At 38.8% G+C, this 22,925-nt stretch overlaps 1 long non-coding RNA gene across 1 annotated transcript; it reads left to right on the forward strand.

Moving 5' to 3' along the window:
• Positions 1-829: 829 nt before the first annotated feature.
• Positions 830-21,662, forward strand: LOC141946883 (uncharacterized). The gene is made up of 2 exons (XR_012629955.1): positions 830-996; positions 20,369-21,662. It is a non-coding gene; the product is annotated as an uncharacterized LOC141946883 (long non-coding RNA).
• The last annotated feature ends 1,263 nt before the right edge of the window (positions 21,663-22,925 follow it).

Genomic DNA, 22,925 nt, shown 5'->3' on the forward strand with positions numbered 1-22,925 from the left:
TTCTAAGGTGAAATCTGAGGTAGGATATCCATCTAGAGTGGAGACAGTAAAATGGTAATGAAAATTGAGAATATATGTGTGATATTGGGAATGGAGTGTTTTGAAGTTGAGATGACAGTGGAAAGAGTGCAGTGAAATCCCAGGGTGAGAAAAAGTAGGGGGTATAAGTCAATGGCTTAGTATAGGGGTTGACCAGTGCTTTATGATGATTTTAGCTAGCTTGTTATTCATCAGGCTTTTGAGTTTCTTTTCCTTTAGCGCTTTTTAAAGAACAAAATAAAAATACAGACTTGTGTATACTAGTTATTCAGATGGCGTTCATCAAAAAGTGTGTGTTTTGTCTCTGCTCTTGCTAGAGAGAGAGAGAGGAGGGAAAGACTGATGAAACATCTGTCATTGGTACATTTTTCTTTCAACGCTGGAGAAGGATCAGAATGGAATTCGGTTAGAATGGCATGCACTGGGCCTTGAATCAAGCCCACCACACACCTGAAATCTGTTCTCATTGACTGAAAACTGCCTTCCTTTGCAGTGCACTGAGAAGTAGCAATAAAACCTGCAGCCTCTTTTACTGTTGTAAGACAAAGGGTTAAAAGAAAGATTTTCTTTCTCTTGCACTGTGGAAAGGTTATAAAAGAGATTATGAGAAGCTAAAATGCCAGATGCCAACAAGTTGTGGCAGGTGCATCCGCCCAGTGAAAACAGAGCTTCCTGGCTGTTGAAACGTGGCAGGTTTTGGCTGTCTTTGTTTTCAAGGTCTCGTGGTAGCTGAGACCTTTGGCCAATGGGAGCCGCTATTGACTACAGGTCAGATTCGGTCTGGGTATAAACGGAGTCCCTTGGGGGAGCCATTTTGAGCTCGTCCCCTGGAGCTGCACGCTGCGGTCAGGACTCTCCCCTTGGGTCAGGACGCCGCCCAGGGAAACTCCTCGAGGTACTTTGGGTCGGGACGCTGCCCTGAGCAGGTCCTCGAGGTTGAGAGCCCTCACTTTCTAGGTGAGTGATAGAGCGTTTTGGGTTGTCGTTAAACCCTAGGTAGTGAAGCTTTGTTTACGTTTGGGGTTGTCATTAAACCCCTGGGGTGTGAGGCTTTGTTTTATGTTTCGGGTTCCCATTAAACCCCAGGAAGTGAAGTTTATGTTTGGGGTTGTCGTTAAACCCCTGGGGAGTGAAGCTTTGTGAAGTATTTCGGGTTATTGTTAAACCCCAGAAAGTTATTCTGTTCTACTCTTGCGGACATTCGGATCTGTAATCTACGGAAAGCTGACTGGTGGTTTTATGAAAAAAATAAATCTATTTATTTTTTTAAATTGGTGGTGGGTTACTTATTTGGAAGCCTCCGTAACACAAGTGTGATCCATATTACAACTGAGAGGATATTTTCTGCTTATTGGGGGACAATAATTTAGAAGGGTGAATCTCTCCCTGTTGTTCTCCTTCTCTTCCTTTTGTGCAATTATAGAATTTATAAAGGGAAAGACAGTCAATCTCGTGCTTGTGTTCTATGCACAATCTGGTTAGCTGCAACTTTTTTACTACTAGCATCCTAAACAAGGACAACTCAAGAGTAAACAGTTTTTCAGGAACTAATGACAGTCTACATCTAGTCAAATATTTTCTGAGTTTGTCTTGATCCTGATAGGAGTTTGCCTGTGTACTTGTATGTGTTGGAGGTTACCAGTGAACTGCTCATGTGTTAGACTCATTGAACACAAGTGTAATCCTTTGACTACGTCTTCTATCTGGTTTTGTGGACAATCTACAAGCTAAACTGCTTCCTGACCAAGGCTTTGTACACTATTTTGTGATATTAATATAGTCCAATGTGCCTGTAGTTATGCCAGCACTTTGAAATTCATGCCTAATACCCTGTCTGAACAGCTGAATTCCTGAAGATGCTGTAAGAAATTTTAAGAAGCCAGCTTAAGAATACAGTCTCATGGATGTTTCAGAGCACACTTAGTGATCTAGTAGATTAATTCAGAATTTAAACTGACAGGCACATCACTCTTAAAGTTAATGACAAAACTGACCAACAGTTTGATCCCATGAGGTATGTAGTTCTCCCAGTGAGATACAGCAGTGAGCTGCAACGGAGAGCCCCAAAAAGCACTTCAGTGCTAAATCTGACAAACTGCAAAGATTTTGCAAGTCTTTTGATTATTTTATCTTGATGCTATAAGTATGGAAATAACTTTTGTGCATTCTTTTTGTTTTTCTTACATTGTGGTTTTTAAGGAGTTCGTGCTGAACTAACAAGGAAAACAAAAGTCACTGGCGTTCATATGAAATATTAGTAAATACTGTGAAACACTATTTAACATACTGCTTAACTTTCTTTGGCCTATTTCAGCTCACAACAATGCCTAAAATTTCTGAAGTGAGTAACTTATGAACAGCACATGGACAATGACTTAAAAAGATCTGAAAAATGCACTGCAACATTTCCTGAATGCATTATTAAGGACGTTTGGCAAACGTTTATGTAGTTAGCAGAAGTTCATACCATCCAGAACTGACAGCTTTTGTGAAACAAAGCTTAACTACAAAAAAGGCCAGGAATCTAAATTATATAAAAAGACATCTGGTTTTCAAGTCTGAGATTTCTAAAAGTAGAACTACAGTATACAGAAGTGTCCATAAAAGCAAGCAGTCTTTGCTTTAGGTTTACAATATATCATACATTTTTTCCACATTGAACTTAAATTACAAGCCCCCTAACAGATAACTTCAGATGTTCTCTGGGCTTTTAATCTGACACACATAGTGAAAGAGAATTCATTTTTCATATAGATGATATTTTGTCCAATTTCCAGGACACAGAAGTGAAAATGTGTCTGGATGACACCTACTGGAAAGAGTAAAGTACGTTACAATTCTGTAGTCACAAATCCAGCTGACATTTACCATATCAAATTGAGTTCATTACACTTAGCTTCATTTCCTTGAATAACAAATACTTTTAAAAGATGTAGTATTCAGAAGTGTCCTAATGTATCTTGACTGGAAATGCAAAAACAAGCACTGGATTATTTGCAGCACGGGACAGGTCAATGCTTTTAATTGTGTCCTGGAGAGAAAACAAAGAATTGTAGAATCATAGAATGGTTTTGGTTGGAAGAGACATTTAAAGATCATCTAGTCCAACCCTTCTGTCATGGACAGAATCATCCTTCAGTTGATCAAGTTGCTCAAAGCCCCATTCAACCTGACTTATGGTCCCTGGGAATGCTTACTACTTTTCTTCAACAGTATCAATAAATTGTCAGTATTTTTTCTCTGGATTAAATATCAAATATACAAGCACAGTGAAATGTTTCCCACTGATTTTTATGGGCATTAGGTCAGTCCCTCCTATCTGATGTTTTAGCAATCCAAGTTTTCTTCTTCCATTGATTTTTGCTTTATTTTCTGCTTGATACTCTACATTTCCACATGAATTGGATATTCTGAAAAGAGTATACCATCGGATGACATCAGTTAGATCAGATCCAGATTTTCATGAACTGAGCTGCCTGTAATGCCTCCCTCCTCAAAGAGTATTTTAAAAGCTTTTTGTTTTATCCAGTAATGTACTACCAGTGTTAGGAGGGTGACAAAAGTAGAAATAATAGCACAAAGTCAAAATAGGGGTGGGGGGAGGGGTATGTGAAGGATTTATATGGCAATACAGGGTTCTTTTGATGTTAATTGTATTTGATTATTGCTTTGATCTAATAACTTACAGAATCACAGAATCGTCTAGGTTGGAAAGGACCTTGAAGATCATCTAGTCCAACCGTTAACCTAGCACTGACAGTTTCCAACTACACCATATCCCTAAGCGCTATGTTGACCCGACTCTTAAACACCTCCAGGGATGGGGACTCCACCACCTCCCTGGGCAGCCCATTCCAACGCCCAACAACCCCTGCTGGAAAGAAATACTTCCTAATATATAGTCTAACCTTCCCTGGTGCAACTTGAGGCCATTCCCTCTTGTCTCATCGCTCATTACTTGGTTCAAGAGGCTCATCCCCAGCTCTCTGCAACCTCCTTTCAGGTAGTTGTAGAGGGCGATGAGGTCTCCCCTCAGCCTCCTCCAAACTAAACAACCCCAGTTCCCTCGACTGCTCTTCATAAGACCTGTGCTCCCGACCCTGCACCAGCTTCGTTGCCCTTCTCTGGACACACTCGAGTCATTCAATGTCCTTTTTGTAGTGAGGGGCCCAAAACTGAACACAGTAATCAAGGTGCAGCCTCACCAGTGCCGAGCACAGGGGTAAGATCCCTTCCCTGTCCCTGCTGGCCACGCTATTTCTGATGCAAGCCAGGATACCATTGGCCTTCTTGGTCACCTGGGCACACTGCTGGCTCATGTTCAGCCGGCTGTCAATCAACACCCCCAGGTCCCTCTCTGACTGGCAGCCCTCCAGCCACTCCTCCCCAAGCCAGTAGCGCTGCTGGGGGTTGTTGTGGCCCAAGTGCAGCACCCACCATTTGACCTTAGTGAAACTCCTCCAGTTCGCCTCAGCCGATCACTCCAGCCTGTCCAGATCTCTCTGCAGAGCCTCCCTACCCTCGAGCAGATCAACACTCACACCCAACTTGGTGTCGTCTGCAAACTTTCTGAGGGTGCACTCGATCCCCTCGTCTAGATCATCAATAAAGATATTAAACAGGAGTGACCCCAAAACCGAGCCCTGGGGGACACCACTTGTGACCAGCCGCCAATGGATTTAACTCCATTCACCACAACTCTTTGGGCCCGGCCATCCAGCCAGTTTTTTACCCAGCAAAGCGTGTGCCCATCCAAGCCTCGAGCAGCCAGTTTTGCCAGGAGAATGCTGTGGGAAACGGTGTCAAAGGCCTTACTGAAGTCAAGGTAAACTACATCCACAGCCTTTCCCTCATCCAATCAGCAGGTCACCCTGTTGTAGAAGGAGATCAGGTTTGTCACGCAGGACCTGCCTTTCATAAACCCATGCTGACTGGACCTGATCATCTGGTTGTCCAACATGTGCTGTGTGATGGTACTCTGGATGATCTGCTGCATCAGCTTCCTGGGCACCGACGTCAAGCAAGCTTGCAGAGCACTGGGGAAAGGCAGGCAGAGAATTCCCTGCTAGCACCTTGCTTGGCAAGGAGAAGTGTTCACATTGTTTCGCAGAATCACTTCTCGTCAGGGAAGACTAACACTTGTTCAGGACGAAAGAAAGCACAGAGCCCCAGATTTGCTGTTGCCCTGGAGAGCTTGCAGAGCCCTGTAATTTCCCGGATCATCCTTCTGACCCTTCTTATAGGTAGGCGTCACATCGGTCAGTTTCCAATCTGTCGGGACCTCCCCGGTCAGCCAGGACTGCTGGTAAATGCTGGAGAGCGGCTTGGCGAGCACCCCAGCCAGCTCCTTCAGCACTCTCGGGTGTATCCCATCATGTCCCATAGACTTGTGTGTGTCTACGTGATGCAGTAGGTCACTGACTATCTCCTCCTGGATTGCAGGGGGGTCATTCTCCCAGTCTCTGTCTTCTGTCTGAGGAGGCTGGATTCCCTCAATACAACTAGTCTTGTTGTTAAAGACTGAGGCAAAGAAGGCATTAAGGACTTCAGCCTTCTCCTCATCACTTGTTACCATGTTTCCTCCCGCATCTAGCAGGGGATGGAGGCTCTCCCTGGTCTTTCTTTTGCTGTTGACATAGTTATAGAAACATTTCTTGTTATCCTTGATTGCTGAAGCCAGGGTAATTTCCAGCTGGGCTTTAGACCTCCTGATTTCTGCCCTGCATAGCCTCACAGCCTCTTTGTAATCACTGTGAGTGGCTAGTCCCTTCTTCCAAAGGCTGTAAACTTTCCTTTTCTCCCTGAGTTCCAGCCAAAGCTCCCTGTTTAGCCAGGGTGGTCTTCTCTGTCACCAGAAGTGATTTAGTGTTTATGCTACCAAGAAGTTACAGGTATTGAAGGATCACAACAGATTTATGAAAACTGCAGACACATTCAGATCTAAAAGGAGAGACTTTATACTTGTTACTCCACGTATTCCTCCTTAATGCCTAGAAAACTTTCAGGATATCCACATATTCAGCAAGGACTGCATAGATGCAATTGAGGACATTTCATGTCAATTAATTTTTCTTTGATTTATTGCATAGCCTGTTCACAGATGGTACTGAAGACACCCCATGATTTATTTGTATTCACTTACCGATTTTAATCAGTTGCATGATTTAGATGATAAATTCTCACTCAGAAGGGAAAGAAAAAAAGTAGTAAAATGCACTCTTAAATAGTCAAATGTTAATTTAAAGCGCTGGGTAGTATTACTTATTACTTATACCCTTCTCTTCCTTTTCCTTCTTTTCTGATTCCTAGCAGGTGAATGGGATCAACACATTATATTTAGTACACTGATTCCATTTATTTTCAGAGTCAGTGTAGATGGTATAGTGTAAGCTATAAATTATTACAGAAGCATAAATTGAATAACTCATGAGTTGAGTAATATGTAAGTAATTTTAAACTGTAGAGGTATTTCATATTGCTGCTGGCAGATTAAGGTGTAAATAGCATCATTTTCCATTCCCTTTAGACTAGCCTTTGAATGGGATCCACAGCCTTCACCCAAAATTTTTGACACCTTGTACCTTGCAAGCTTTTGGAATGTTGAGCTCTTTCTATGCAGGAGAGATTACTTTGATTCAAAATAAAGGTACTGGGTTTGATTGGGACATACTTTCAAGATCAATTTGCCCTCGTCTATCTCTTTATATTGACAAAAACTAAATACGGTGGATGTTGTGGGAAAAATCTCTGGTTTATAAATTTGCCAAGTCAAAGTCTTTTTCTAGATGATGATTCAGTAAGAAAGGAAGAAGGAAATCTATTTTCTAGTGGTAAAGAATGAAGAGAAATGGAATCTTTTACTTCCTGGAGTCAGTCAATCTTCAAAGGATGGTGATTTTTCAAAGAGAAAATAAATGAGAAGATTAGAAAAGCTACTATTGCTTTCTGTCAGCTGTTGCAGCTTTTCAGAGGAGCTGTATCAGTTTAAGCATAACAGAAAAATGATGCAATAGAAATACCTGGGAAACTTTTCAAATTTACACATGAAATCCCTGGTCTTTCAGTTGAAATCAGTGGCAGTTGAGTACCACACAAAGGGACTGAATTTGTATTGCCCTTCATCTTGTGTTTTAAAATAACATTTTATGCATGACAGTAAGTCATTAAGACCTGGGAAGGTGGTAAATTCCAAGTTTGGAGGTGAAATGATAATAAAAACATGGTAGCAATATAAATCTTATTTATCATTCTGGTACTGTGCCACAGCTGTGATTCAGAAGGAAGAGAAAATCCAGTGGGTCCAACAGCAGCCGGACTGCTGAGGCTTTCATGGTTCCCTTTATGATACATGAACTCTCACCATCAGCTTGGCAACTATTTTTCTCACAGGTGCATGAGATACAAGTGAGGAAATAGAAAATTCTGAGTTAGAGAATCAATGAACTAATGAAGTACTGAATTTCAGAATTCCTGTGTTAGATTAGTCTGCCCCTTTGTTTGTTTGGTTTGGTTTGGTTTTTTTTCTAATGTGTTTATAAAATAAAGTTTAATTTAGACTGCCTTGTCCTGTAAATTTGTGGCATCCAAACAGACCATGACAGGATATTGTTCTAAGATGAGTTTGTTTTAGAAGTAGAACTTAATTTATAGAATGTATTTTAAGAACTACTGTAATCCAGTTTTAAGTATTATCCAGGGTAGGAAAATTTTTGTTATTGAAGCACTTCTATAATTATATCAAGAGGTTCCAGTTTGAATAAAATATAGATTTGTCAACATCTATGTGTTTCAAAAGGGTGAGCAAATACTTTAAGAAGATTGAAGAATAATAAAGAGCTTCAATGAATTAATACAGATTGTAGGGCCCAAATTTTCTTGATCACCCATAAAAAGTTAGGCTTCTTTGCACAAGTAACTTACATAAAAGAGGTCAAATAAACTAAGCTTTTACTGCTAACATTGTCTTCACTGATTTTTTGGGGTGGTCAGCATTTCTGAGTGGAAGGTTGTGTACAGTGTTATTTAGATAGCCTAAGCATACATGGAAAATGGTATGCTCAGCAGGGACTTAAGCTCGGTGCTACCAAGAACATTTCTACTACAGCTCATCTCTACTAGATCATTTCTACTACATATTTTGCTGAGAGCTTTCACCAACACTTAGGAAAATCCTTCTACTAGAAACACAATGTTAAGATCTACCTTCACAGTTATTGGCCTATTGTTTTAACAGATATGCTGTATGTTTGGCATTTAATAATAAATACAATGCATGTCTCAAAAATTCACTTGAGCTTTATGGTGGAAAACTAGCTGAACAAATGCAAATAAGCATAAACAAGCATTTGCCCTGATGCATTGAATTTTATATTTTTTGAAGGATCTAAGTAAATAATTATTTAACTTAACTGAATTTTGCTTAGCTTCATGAGATTAGAAGCAATACGTTGTTTTATTTGTCACAGTATTACTGGTACTTTTCTTGAATTTGTTTTCAAGCACAGGTGTAATGAAAATGAGATGCTTTACGATACTTAGACACCTCTAAAGGTTTTTAGTATCTTTTTTTATATCTCTGATCTCAATGCAGGCCCAGTCTGCCATTGTGGCCTCTCATTGGTGGCCTTTCATTATAAAATATGTGGTGCCAAGGCGTTATCACGCTCTATTTTAATATGTCTGAACAAACGCTAATATTTTATATTTTTTATAAAGATATGTAGGTACTTCTCTTACAGTCTTTTACTATTATCAGTATGTTTTTTGATCCTGGGCATTGTTTATGTATTTTTGTGGCACAAAAAATGATACTGCTAAAGGCCTAGTAGCTATCACTTCCAATTTAATAAATCATGGTTCAAACATTGTCTTGGATTATAGTTTATTTATATTTCTAAAGTGTCCTGTCAGTCAGTAGTTAACTTGTTCTAAAATGTGTCTCATCTACCTAAAAATATCCATTAGCAGTTGAGAAATTCCTAAGGTTGATAGAAACTCAGTGGGTGATTATTTGTGACCTCTCATATCCTATAGCTGACTGAGGCTTTTGAATGCTATTTAGAAGACTAGTAAGAGAATAAGACAGCACTCATATTTTTAAGCTAATGTAATTTGTTTCCTTTTGGAAAATATATTGACTTGGTTTGTTCTTCTGAACTAGTATGGAAGCACAAGTGCAGAGTCATGTAGAAACATCAAAGATGTCAGGGGTAGGATACATAGAAGAAAACACTTCAAAATAACAAACTAAATATCTTGGGGTCCCCCTACAGCACGCAAGGGGGAAACTCATGGTTGTATTTCTCCTTTTAACCTCTATGGCTGGAAGCAATTGCACACATTAGGTAGGACTAACTCAAAGCTCCTTTGCCAGTAAAATAAGAATCTACTTGACAGTGTCCATTGCCACTCCCGACCAATTGTCTCTCCATTATCAGCATGCCAGACATGGCTGTAAGACTGCTCTACCAAGGACATCTTCATCTGTTGACACTTCTTTTAGTTTCCTCTGAGCTGTGCAAGCAGTTCTAAAGGATTTAGAAGGTACCAAAAGTCTGCTATACTTCAGGAAGTTACCTTTATTCCTCTGTTCCTTTGTTACACTGTAAAGCAACAGAACTCAGTAGAATGATTCTTGCTTATGAGATTAGGTTATTAATCAATGTTAGACTCTGTTCTGAGGAAAATGCATATGTGTAGGAGTCTGGGCCGCGCTGGGAGAAAGGTAGTGCAGACAGAAGAATGCAAGGACGAAGACAAGGCCAGCAAAATAAGGCTGGCAAAAACACACAAGATAGCAGATAAGTGAGAAACACCTGTGGTCAGCAAAAGCACACAAGTCTGAGCAAAACAGGGTATGAGATAAGGGAGTTTTTGGCAAGTTTTGGGCTTTACATGCTAATTGCAATTAACCAATGCAAATGCTTGTAGAGGCACGTGAACAGCACATGTAGATGACCTGTAGCCTATTAGAAGATAGATGAGTGCGTGTACGGAACTTAGTAGAGTATAAATGTAACCAGAAAAGGAATAGAATATAACAATAATATATAATAAAAAAGATGGACGACGTGATCATCACATTGGTGTTGCGTCGTTTCTGTTCCCGTACGGAGAAATAAGGACCCCGGCTAATGGTGACTCCGACACATATGTGAAGCTGCTTTTGTGCCCTGTGCTATCTTGGAAAGATAGGTTAGAACATCACTAAAATGCTGCTCAAATTAGTGTCAGACACTACATCCTGGAGCCAAGGAAGTGAAAAAACTGCTGATCATGTATATACTCCATCTGAGGAAAAAGACACTGAATAAATTTCTTTAATGCTATAATCTTCACGGCCTCTTTAGATGAGAAGTAACTAGTTGGTCCAAAAAAGTAAACAGAAGTGTGAGATGAAAAGTTATCTCATCAAACAAATGCTACAAAAAGTAATATTTTTTTCTTAAATAGGCCTCTTATTTTGCCTGTTCTTTATTCCACTCTTACTGGAAAAAAAAAAAAATTAAAAATATCCCATTATTCAACTGGGAAATAAGAATTAGAATTATGAACAAGAGACCACAATTTACCTTTGGAGTATTTTCACTTCTGTTATAAAGATATTCATAACTTCTATTGCGAACTTCTGTTCTCTCTATAAATTCGCTGTTAATACCTAACTTCTTATTTCATCATGACTACCTGAATTATTCAGGCTTTTTGTGACTACTTAAGACTAAAAAAAAAAAGTGACAGATTCACTATTAACGTCAATGATCTAAATCTAAAACAATTCAATAGTTCTAATGTTTTCAGTAAAGTTACTGTAGCTTAATAGTAATAACAAGTCCATAATTTCCTGTGCCACTTCATGCCAAGTAACTGATGATTTTTGTTTCAGTTTCACTCACTTTTTGAACACATTGATGGTCATTGATAGAGACCGATGGTGAGAGTCTTCCACTCAAATTCTTTACTTAGATTTGCATTAATTTCATTTTCAGTGAGAATCATATGGTACTCTGTCCCACCAATGTTATTGCAATGGTTACCCTGTTACAGCACAGTAGCCCCTGGTTACTGCCCACACAGACATATTTCTTCTGCAGACTGACAGCTTTAGGAATGTGTCCTTCATTCTGAAGTAAATGGAAACATTACCTGTGTGACAATGACATGTTCCTGTCATTCCTGCAATGCTGTAAGAGTAGAGGCATTTGTATGTCTGCTGCATACAGTTTCTATTCCGTCCAAGCTCCTCCTGGTGCTGAAGCACAGGCATGCACAGTGCTCTCTGCACAGATGCTCATGCAGACATCCTTTTTGGTGTTATACATTCTACAGCACTCTGCAAACAGGAAATCTGCCACGGGCCTGTTTTTCAAGGATTGCTTGAAAGCCATTCAAGGGTTACCTCAAAGAAATTATATCTAATAGAGTGGTGGAGATAAAAAGCTACAGGAAGCACCAGTTGGGCTCCAGTGTAAAGCAGAGATGCTTAGAATTCAGAGGTATGTGCATAGAGATTATTCATATTTTTATAGCTAAAATCCAAGAGGACCATTTCCCATTAAGTTTTGTAATGGTTAAAACTATCATATTTTCACACACCAATTAGTGTCTCAGATAATCCCCAACTATTTGAAAATATAGTTGCTTAAAATAAACCCTCTCATAAGATCCTTTTAAGCAACCTGCAAAAAATCAAAGGCAATGTCAAAGGAAAGAGGAAGGAATGACAGACAAGGAAAAGAGCTCCTAGTAAACTTTCCCTTGTAAACCATGTTTCTCTGTATTGCTATCCAATTACAAATTTTTAATTTGAGTTTTCTGCAGATAGCCCACAGAATATACGCATGAGAAAAGTGGTAATTTATATAGACATCTGTTCAGGCCCCAATAGTATTAAAGAAAAAATGACAGTTTGGTGATTGTTTATTGTCAGTTAGTAGTGAGCTAGAAATTGAAACCTACAGGAACAAAAGCTCATGATTGCCTAGTTCTTAAATGAATGACAATGGATGTCCAGTCTTACTAAAAATGGGTGTGAGTTCATATGTTGCTTTTTCCCCTCAGGGAACAGAATTCCCCGATAGAACAGATTTTTTTTTCCTAAATACAAACTTTTAAAAATGTCTTCTGTGTTTTTCCTTTTCACTGGAAGAGTCCAAGAAAACATGAAGGAGATAAAACTGAAAAAAAAAAAAAACACCAAAAAAACCAAAAAAACAAACCCAAAAGGCTTTATGCTAGGCTGTTCTTATTCTCCTTATTAAGGAGTTTCTGTGGATATCCTTATAAGCATATGGACTAATTACAGCATCACAGTTGGGACAATTGAGGCATGGACTCTCCATGAAGTGCAAAAGGAAAGACCCTTTATTATTACAATAGTACATATTTATGCTCTGGTTAAAGCTCTTACTTCATAATTAGCAAATCAGCAATTAGACAGCTATCAACCTTTTCTCCTATCAGCAGAAGACCACTCTAACACGGCTGTGCAGACCAATCACCTTCTCGTTCACGCGCTGTTCACACGGTGGTAACTTCTCACAGTTCAGTACTTTTCCACAGCTCAGTGTTGCAGCTGTCCGTTGTTTTTCCCTGCCACCTTGGCACAACTCAGCAGTTTCTTATCTTTCCCCCAAGGCCTGTTTCTCATCAAAGCCTTGCTGCTTCTCAGGGGCTGCGCAGAGCTGACAGGCCGATGTTGACTTGCCTCTCTCCCACACACAGTCTGAGGTGAGTTTCTGCCAAAAGATTCAGAAAATTGCAGCGCATTATATCCAGTAGTTAAAATTCACTTTCTAGATAAGCAATATTATCTGCTCCAGAGTGAAGAAAAAAATTCTTAAAGCCTTTTTTCCTTTATTTTCTTCAATTTAGAAGATTTTACTATTTCCTGATGTGGAAAGATTATGTTGGTCAATTTTTCAACAACTCACAAGTGAACAGAGTGTGTATTTTAAATGCAGACTAAACTTTGCTACCATTTTTATTCTAAATGAAGGCTACACGTGAAAATCCCATGCTTAGATACAAGGAACGTGACCTTATTCCAGATCCTTTCCTGTTTAAGTTTCCTACTGAAATCTTCCTTTCCCTTTCTGAGTAGAGCAAGGCATGCTGCAAGAAAACACAGGCATCAGTTTAGATTTGCAGACTAACACAGGCAGCAAAATTATGACCATAATAGAGAGACTGTTTCTCTGATTATCAGTCTGTTTGAGTAACTCAGTGCTGAAACCAGGTTGCCTGCCCAGTAACGGTACTATATGGCTGAGACCATGTTGCATATGAACTTTCTTCTTCATGGTCCTCTTCAGTCCCACTCCCGTGCTGCTGCTTCGTGTTTCAGAACACATTCTTCCCTCCAGCAGTTTCACATCCTTGTTGGCAGCCAGCACTGGGGGAGAGGACAGAAGCAGAAACAAGCTCATTGTGAAGCTCAGCATGCCAAGAGAAGGGCCTTGGCAGCATGAAGAGTTCAGGTGGAGGAGTTCTTGTAGGTTCAGAACCCTTGCCTGACTGGGAAACTTCATCTGCTGATAACTGGGGGAAAAAATGTTACTACTCTAACTACTACTATTATTGCCAGCTAGAGGCATCATTGCAAGGACCCCTGCTTTTGAGACTCCCATTGCATTCTGAGCACAACTGACCATCCTGTTCAAGAGATTGAGCTCCCCCTGTGAATGTTCCCTTATGTAAAGTTCCCAATCAGTTAGGTGGAAGTTGTTTTGGTTTGGTTTGTAATGAACAATCTGTCTCTGCGCAATAAAGTCTTGAGATACATTTGTCCTTCTATAAATGAAGTCCTGTCAGGTGACCATAACAAAACATTTTAACAAAACCAACCCTTATAACTACTCAACTCTTACAACAAAATACAGACTTCAAAATGGGTGCTTTAATGTTAAAAACACAGAACTGGGTTCTGAGCAGGCTAAACTTTAGAAAACTGAAGTCAAAACTTGTCAGGCTGTGTTTCATCAACCTGATAGTCTGATTCTCTTTAATGGTGAAAGTTTGCTTCACTGCTTTGCAGTTTCTTTAAAATTCTTTTTAATTAGTTAGTGAGTTTTTTGAGCTTTTTTTTAAAAGATAAAAAAAAAAAAGAACCCAGGAAAACTGAAAGCAGAAGTCTTTCCATGTTGAGATACCTTAGAAGAACTTAATTAAAGTTATTTCATGCCACTTTGAAATATGCCTGCTCACTTTTTGAGGCTACTTCGTGTTTTCTGCTGTTTCAGTACTGTATGGCACAGTTTAAATCACAGACCTGAAAAATGAGATTTATTTGCCTTCATTTTCCTTTTAGAAGCAGAGTTCCTCATCTGACAAACATTCTGATATATTTTAAACATACAGTTTATTCCTACTAGATCCAGAGCATCAGCTGATCCCTGATTAACAAAATGATTGATTTAAAAATGCCATCTGGGCGGGAAACATCCCACTCAATCTTGAGCTTGCTCTCTTTTGCACCAAAGCTCATTTTATCCAGTACTTCATTAAGAGGTAGACAGAGGGGAATACTCTGTGAGGTTAGCTAAATGTTTACTGACTGAATTCTCCTTCTGTCTACAGATAACATTTCACTGACTTTGGTAGGATTGCTTTAATTTTAGTGAGCAGAGAATGTGAAAAACTGTATTTTGGAGGCAGAGATATTTACATGCCAGCCAGAAGACCCAAGTCCTTTTAAAATTTCTTTCATCTAGCCCTTTTGGTTGGGCTTCAGAAGATCCTGGTTCCACACTGATGTATTTTCAGATGATCTTTTTATGAAACACCAGATCTGCTATGGAGATGATACTTGGATGCCAACTAAAATCTGAGCATATACCTTTAAATTGTAATTCCTGGTGAGGACTTCAATAAAGCTCAGAAGGGTTGTGTTCTGATATACAGAAACTAGAAGAAGACTCAAAGTATTCAGAGAACTTGATTCATTTCTATCTCTGGTATCTCAGCGGTGCAGAAACCTTAGTAGATGTCAGGATTCTCCCTTCCCCTGTGTTAATCAACCTTTATGAACAGATTATTGGGAGTTACTGGTTTGTGTCCCTTGTTGACCATGTAGAGAGGAAATTCATTGTGTGCAGTTGTCTCTCCTTTATCCAAAACATTCATTTGGAACAGCCAGGAAAGTTACAGTCCTAGTGATATGTCAGACTGCCATGCCTATGCTTTTCCCCATGGAAAGCAACTCCAAAGTGATATTGTGTCTGATAATTTACAGAGTGAAGGAACAGAAGCTCCAGAAAGTGGAAAAATCAGGATGATTAGATAGATCATATACAGGCACTTAATGCAACATTGGAAGTCACTAGACTTCAGGAAGTCTAGGTGCTCCATGATTGTGAATAAAATGGAATTAAAATTTAGACTATGAATTTTATTATTTACTTGTGAATTCCCTGATACTTGGGGAAACTCTCTTTGATTTCTGTGGTACCATCCTTCCTTACCAACTCCTGCACACACATTTTGACTCACAAGGAAGTGTTTTGTAAGGCTTGACTAAAATCTTCTTCCTGATCAAACCCTCTCATTCTCCCAGCATTGTTGAACCTCACAGGGTCTTTGTGCTCAGGGCTGATTGGATTAGTGATAGTTTGCATTCTCTCATGGATACAAATGTATCAGGGCTAATGTACTCTAATTTAATTTTTACACTTATTACAAACCTAAATTCCCTGATTTTGATGAATATAGTCCTAAGCACATGGAGACTTTATCGCTCTCTACAATTACCTGAAAGGAGGTTCTAGCAAGGTGGGTGTTTGTCTCTTTTCCCGGGTAGCAAGCCATAGGACAAGAGGAAACAGCCTCAAGTTGCGCCAGTGGAGGTTTAGATTGGATATTAGGAAAAATTTCTTCACTGAAAGGGTTGTCAAGCATTGGAACAGGCTGTGCAGGGATGTGGTTGAGTCACTATCCCTGAGGTATTTAAAAGATGTGTAGATGTGGCACTGAGAGACATGGTTTAGTGGTAGATTTGGCCGTGTTAGGTTAACAGTTGGACTTGATCTTAGGGGTCTTTTCCAACCTAAATGATTCTATGATTCAAATAATATACATTGCTTTGACTCTGCATAGAACAACCTAAGGACAGATATATTTCGAGGTGTTTGGATTCAGGTTACTATGCCTTCTAGCCATGAAACTTGATTATGAGCAGAATAGCTGTCTGATATAAAGCCAGATACATATAAAGAATAAAATTGCATTTCCATTGTTGCCACCTAAAGAACTTTAAGAAAAATGTGGATGGAAGGACTGCTGCCAGGAAAAAGAAAATGTGGATAGTTTTGCCACACTTTTATAAGTGAGTTTTAAAACACCAAAGTGTTTTTCCAGAATAGCCAGCTATGATTCTGATCTCTATTAAGACCCCATATATTATGCCTAGGAAATCACAGAGATGATATACATTTTCTCTGAAAAAATATTTTGATGGTTGTCAAGAATTTTCAGTAAATTTCATATCTAAGGAAACACTGGATTTCTATATGAGATTCCTGAAGAATAGGAGTGCTTATCAATGACATAGCAAAGGTGAAAACAAGAGCAATACATGATTTGCAGCATTCTTGTAGTCCTGGATAACTATTTAGACTATTTTTATGGTTTATATTAGTCTTCTGCTTTTTACTCTTTAGCTGGCACAAGGTAATGAACATAAACAAATGTGGCAATTTAAACAACTTTTGCAAAATGTATAAGCTGAACTATTTGCAATCTGTTGAGAAAAAACAACCACATTCTACAGGATAAGACTTCAGTGAATTTGTCCCTCCAATGTACAGGATTCGTTGAAAAGTCAAATAAGGTGGAAACTGGTGTTAAAAGGAGGATAGAAGATAATGTGGGAAACAGTGTAACTTTGTCAGGTAATTCAATGGCATCTTTATCTGAAGTGCTACTTTCACACTGAGTTTAATCCTCTTAAAAAACAATCAAAATAATGAAGCAAACCAAGATAAATGCTAAGGAAAATTGTTTGTTATTAACTTGCAGTAGTCAGTATGGTTTTTGAATGATGGAGAATAGCTTGGAGTGATGGTCTGTTTTGAACATACACAACAGAAACATAGATGTAGCTGTTTAAGTATGTATATGGAGGTATAGCACAATGTTCTTATGGCCACACTGTGTGTAAGAGTGAAAAATATGAAATGCCTTGGTAAAGGATGTAGTTAATTATCCTCATCACAGCCCATACGATGCTGTGTTTTGGATTTGTGACTAAAATAGTGCTGATAACATACCAAAGTTTTGTTTATTGCTGGGCAGTACCTGCATTGTATCAAGGCCTTCTCATTTTGTCATTCTGCCCTGTAATGAGAAGGCTGGGGATGGCCAAGAAGTTGGGAGAAGACAGAGCCCAGGTAGCTGACCCCAAATTGATCAAAGTAATAGTCCATGTCATATAATGTCATGTTCAGGAACAAAAACTGAGCCAGGGAGAGGGTTGGTTGAGCAAGTAGCCAATGCTTGGAGACTGGCTGGTCATCAGTCTGCTTCTGGGAGGTGGTGGGTGATGATTGCCTTATCATCACTTGGGGTTTTTTCCCCTCTTTCTTTCACTTATTAAACTGCTTTTATCTCAATGCATGAGTTTTCTCACTTTTCCTCTTCCTATTCTGTCTCCCATGAAGCTTCAGGGGAGAATGATGAGTGAGTGCCCATGTGGTTCTTGCCTGCTGGCCAGGGTCAACCCACTGTAAACATTCAGCACTAGTTATTCTTTCAAATATAGATAAATTGACCAAGAGATTGATCTGTTATCAGAAGTAGCTCCAATATGATGCGGAATTTTCAGGGATGCTCTTATATTTAGAAAGAACCTCAACACTTTCAGCAGTTTATGAAAAACTCTTATAAAAGATTATTTGAATCTTTTGTTTCTCAACATAAATCCCACTTTCAATCTTAAAAGAACAGGCTTTTTTATAAGTTATTCAGTGCTTCCTGCTCTGACCTTTAAAGATTATTTTGACACCAAAGATATAGCAAATACTTCTGGTGTTTTGTTTACATTTATAGAAATATATAAACCTGAAAAACAAGCAAGACATAGTTACCCAAACATTTATAAATTGTATAAAAGGAAAATCTGGGGTGCTGTTACTTTATCTCAAAGAAAATCTTACATCAGTCAAATCAAGTTATATCCAGCATCAATTTATCATGATGTGTCCAAGACCTCTGATTTATCTTCATTCTATCAAAAATGAACTAAATTAGTATTAGAGTGCAATGAAATAAGTGTAACTTGACAGAAAATACTATGAAAGCTGAAAAAAAAATACTTTAGATTTAAAGAAGTAACTATGGAGATTAAGGTTTCCTGAAACTGAGAAAGTAACATCACCCTGTTCAAATTCTCCATCTCAATAAATGTCAAGCATATTAACCACACCAGGTTAACCTAATCAATGTTGACCATTTATTGCAAGTTTAGGTAGTTTCTGCTATAAAAAAATCATTTATTGCCACTATTATAAAATAATTCCTATTACACCTCTTATTTCATCACACTTGCATGTATACTGCAGTAGAGTGGGGCACTGTCTTTTCAATGATTCAAGACAGGCCATGAATACTTTCAGTGATTTCTAAGAAACTCACCTCTACATACATGGGTGATTAACAATTATTTGCTGTTATTTCTTATAATTAGACTCACCTAGGCTCCATTTTCCACAAAGGTTAGATCAAATGATCTTTCCAGGTTCCTTTCAGCCTGGGCTGTTTTATGGTTCTGTGAAACAGGCAAATTGTTACTAGTAAGAGATTTACCCCAGAGAATTTTCTATATGCCATTTATTCATTGCTAATTGGTGAGGTCCAAGATTATGTCATAAAAGTTAATACGTTTCTAAGCATCATTAATCAGAGGAGAAAAAAATTACTTTCTAGATTAGTAATATAGAATGTGTTCACTGACTACTTCATCCTCTCTTTTCAAATCTTGGCTCCAGTAAATCAAATCTCTGCAGAGATTAATTTCTTCTTTATTTACATGACTGCAGTCCATTTATGTTATATTAGATATGCCTATATTAGATGGGAAGAGCATAGATTCCTGCTTTAAGTTATGGTTCAGTTATACTCATAAATGTAAAATGATGACAAAACCATTACTTTGCATCTTCCTTTTCTCTCCCTTTCTCCCCAATAGTTCTGATAACTTAAGAACACTGATAATTCCAAAGTTGTGCTATAGTATTTTTATTAGATTTGACTGGATTTGGGTAGTGTCTCTTGGCTTTATGTCATTACTATTTGTTCTTTCATTTTGAATATCTGAAGTTACATTTTTCTGAAATTATAAATCAGAAAATTTGTCAAATCCGTATTTATCACTAATATACAAATATGAACACAGTTGAGAAGTGGCAGAAAAGGTATATGGTTCTAACTACAAATAAATTATTTGGGTTTTTGTTAAAACACTAATTGAGAACTACATTGATCAGCTGAATATTGATAGCTGAATATTTCTCATAAAAGAGCAAATGTTAAGGAGAAGTTGACACACCAGTATTACTGTGTCCTTCAGCAAAACAGATATTGCAAACTTCTAAGGGATGTAAAGTGCACTGCCAGACTGGCCTACACTACAGCAGATGGAGTACATCCAGAGACCTGGTTTTGTTTTGCTGTTAGTAGTAGTTTGTTAGCTTATTTTATGAATAATAAAAAGCACTAGTGGAAGAAAAGGGAGTGGGGGAGTGACTCTTAGTCATGTAAAAATGATGTGTTCTGGGAAGAGTTTGAGGACACTATATGACTGTCAAAATTTAGGCACTAATCGAACAAATTCAGCTGCACAGTGTCATCCTTACTGATACAAGTACTCCCATTGAAGATCGGCAATGTGAAACTGCAAGTGCAATGAAGGAACACTTGCAGATTATGATGACTTCTACAAAACTGGAATTCAGTCCTAGAATAATTTGTACCACTTCAAATTCTCCTGTGCTCAGACAATTTGGAAGTACATATCAAAGTGTTATTGGCAAACATGCTCCAGGCGTTTTAGGCAAACTCAGTTTGTGTGTGATCATTCTTTGATTGTTTCAGAAGTGAATACTCTTCACAGTCCAAGGAGAAATGCTGAAGTTAATATATTTCCTGTAAGTGTTATATGCAACATCTTCAAGACACTCATTCAACTGATGACTGTATCTTGTACTGGCATTATGTTTTTTCTCTGGGATTCCAGTAAAATAGATGGACACCTACAATGTGGAGATTAAGGTTAAATTAGTTCCCAGGATGCTATGAACTCTTTGGCCAAAATTCAACTTTTTTTTTTTTTTTCCCCCAGGAGTGTGAAATCAACTTGCTGAAAAAAAGAGTTTTGAAGAACTGGAAAATATTTTTTTAATATTTTTTTAAGAAACTCCATTCCAACCTTAGGAGAAATGCCAGAAAGGTAGAGGATTGCAGAAGCTTGTACTAATTTAGAGTCTGATCATGCATGCTCCAAGGGACAAGTTATAATACAAATTAGTCACTGTGGGAGTCACCTATCTTTTGGAACATCAGGTTCGTCAGCAAGGAAACAACAACAACAGATATCCCCCACCATCTCTCCCTCTTCCCAGCACCACTGGGAAAAGGGAGGAACATCCTACTGTGAAGGATTGTAACCGGTATGGCCCTAGCTGGTACCTACTGCTCTGTGATTCAGAAGAGGAGCAGCCAGGATCATTACTACTTAGTACTAAATTATTTTCTTCTCATCTGCCTATGTACCCAATAAATATTTTAGTTTTAGAAATATTTAAATATTGGAAAGAAATGGAAAGGAAAATCTTCAAGCACACTCTTTTCTTGGCTTTTTTGATAGAATTTACATATTTGTAACCTAATGGGAAAGAAAACTTTGGGAAAACAAAAGAAAAACTAAACATTTCATTTTAATATCTGTACTGTACCATATATTTTATCTATTTCAGTATGTGTGTAGCATCTGTAAGGAACTGTGTTAGACATTGTTTGTCTCAACGTTGCTGCTCCGCGACCACCACTTCCCATCCCCAGCATCCTGTTGTTCTAAAGGAGTACACTACAGAGTCCCCGACAAAACCACGACGTCCGCTCAAAGTGAGAACTATGACTGCCTTGGCAGTGCCTGCCAAGCTGTACCTGCGCGCAAGCTGGGTGCGGGGTGAGGAAGACGTGCAAAAGCTGAAGGGACCGCAGGTCGACCCCCCACCCCCCACCCCCCGCCAGCACGGCCACCATGAACACCTGGGCATGCACGTATTGAGGACCACGGGGCGGCACATACTACAATGAGCTCCGTGGAAATGGGCGGACTCTTCAGGGAAATCGTGGGGACTCAAGGACTGCATACTCCTCTCTTGGTGCCACTGTCTTTGCAACCTGCTTCGACACCTGTTACCTGGAGCTGGGACATCGGCGGAGCTTGGAGCACCACCACCTGCACCGAGGCCGAGTCTACGGAACATCGTTGGATCCCTGGTGGTGGCGGTAATTAGCTGCATCTCTACCGTTTTCTGGCTTAGGGATTCTGACTTTCTCTTTCCTTTTCTCTCTGTCCTATCGCTATTACTAATTGTTACGGGAAATAAAGTTCACAAGGTTATACAGCATCTGACCTCGTTTGTGTCTTAATCTCGCTCTTGGGATCATTTAAGAACCCGCCCCGATATTGGATCGGGACAGCATCCCTCTAGTAAGCAGGGATTCATATATTGCACAGTTATATCTTTCAGACTAATCCAATTATTTCAGAATGTGCTTTACCACATTACCCTGCACTTATATTTGCACAACAAAATTTATCTTAATGACTTAGAAAATTAGTTGCAAAGTTGATGAATGGTAGAAGTGGTTTATGTTTAGTGTGTAGTGCTTTTCACACTGGAGTGCTTAAAGTGCTTAAATTAAAGGATATTTTTCAATTGTCTTTAAATATGTAGGTTTCCATTTTGAATTTCCCACTTGTTCTAGTGTCCTTTTTGTCATATCTGAAAGAAAAGGTGCTTTTCCCTAGCAGGTACATTACAACACTTTTTAAAATAAAAAGATCATTCAGTCTATAGAGGATAGACTGAGTTTTTAGGGTGTGACAGTGTTACTTCCTAAGTCCAACTCTCCCCTTTTATTTTGGAGCCTTCAGACGTAACCAACTGAGATGGTTATAATATTTACTGATTAAGCAACACAGTTAAAAAAACCTTAATGATTTCTTAATGGACTAATTACTAGTAATATTAGTACACAATTATATCACTGCAAGTGATACTGAGTTACAATTTTATTGCTTCGTATTAGTATTAGCATTGGTACCTGGTTATATTACTAGAAAGAAAACATAAATCATACACGTAAGCACTACTGAGTTGCAATTCCTTAAGATGCTATCCCTCCTGCACTTAGTAGTCTCCTACAGAGATTAAGATGGGGGATAGCTTCACCACCATCTGCAGGTATCTGCACTCTTATTGTCACAAGACTCCTCCACTTATTGTTCTCCACCTGATTTTGTACCTTATTCCCCATGTTTTCTTTTCCATAATACTCCTTTCTACATCCCACCCCCTCCACTTTTCTCTTCCTGAACTCCTCCCAAATAAACAACACACTCCTAATTACTTTTTCCCTCATTGGTCCCAGTTCTGCTACAGGCATACTCAAATTTCAGTGTTACCTAAGGAATTTCAAGCTAATACAGTATCACTGAAGCAGTTATCTAGATGAAGGCAGTGTTGCATCCTGAGTTTCCCTTCTGACCTCAGGGTTGATGCTGATTATATTTCATTATCATTATACTCCTAATTAAGTACAAACTGTTTGTATAGCAGAGCAATAAAACCCAACTAGATCCCAACCCACACTTCTGCCCTCCATCA

Source organism: Strix uralensis, chromosome 8 (assembly GCF_047716275.1).
Source record: "Strix uralensis isolate ZFMK-TIS-50842 chromosome 8, bStrUra1, whole genome shotgun sequence".
Classification (NCBI taxonomy): domain Eukaryota; kingdom Metazoa; phylum Chordata; class Aves; order Strigiformes; family Strigidae; genus Strix; species Strix uralensis.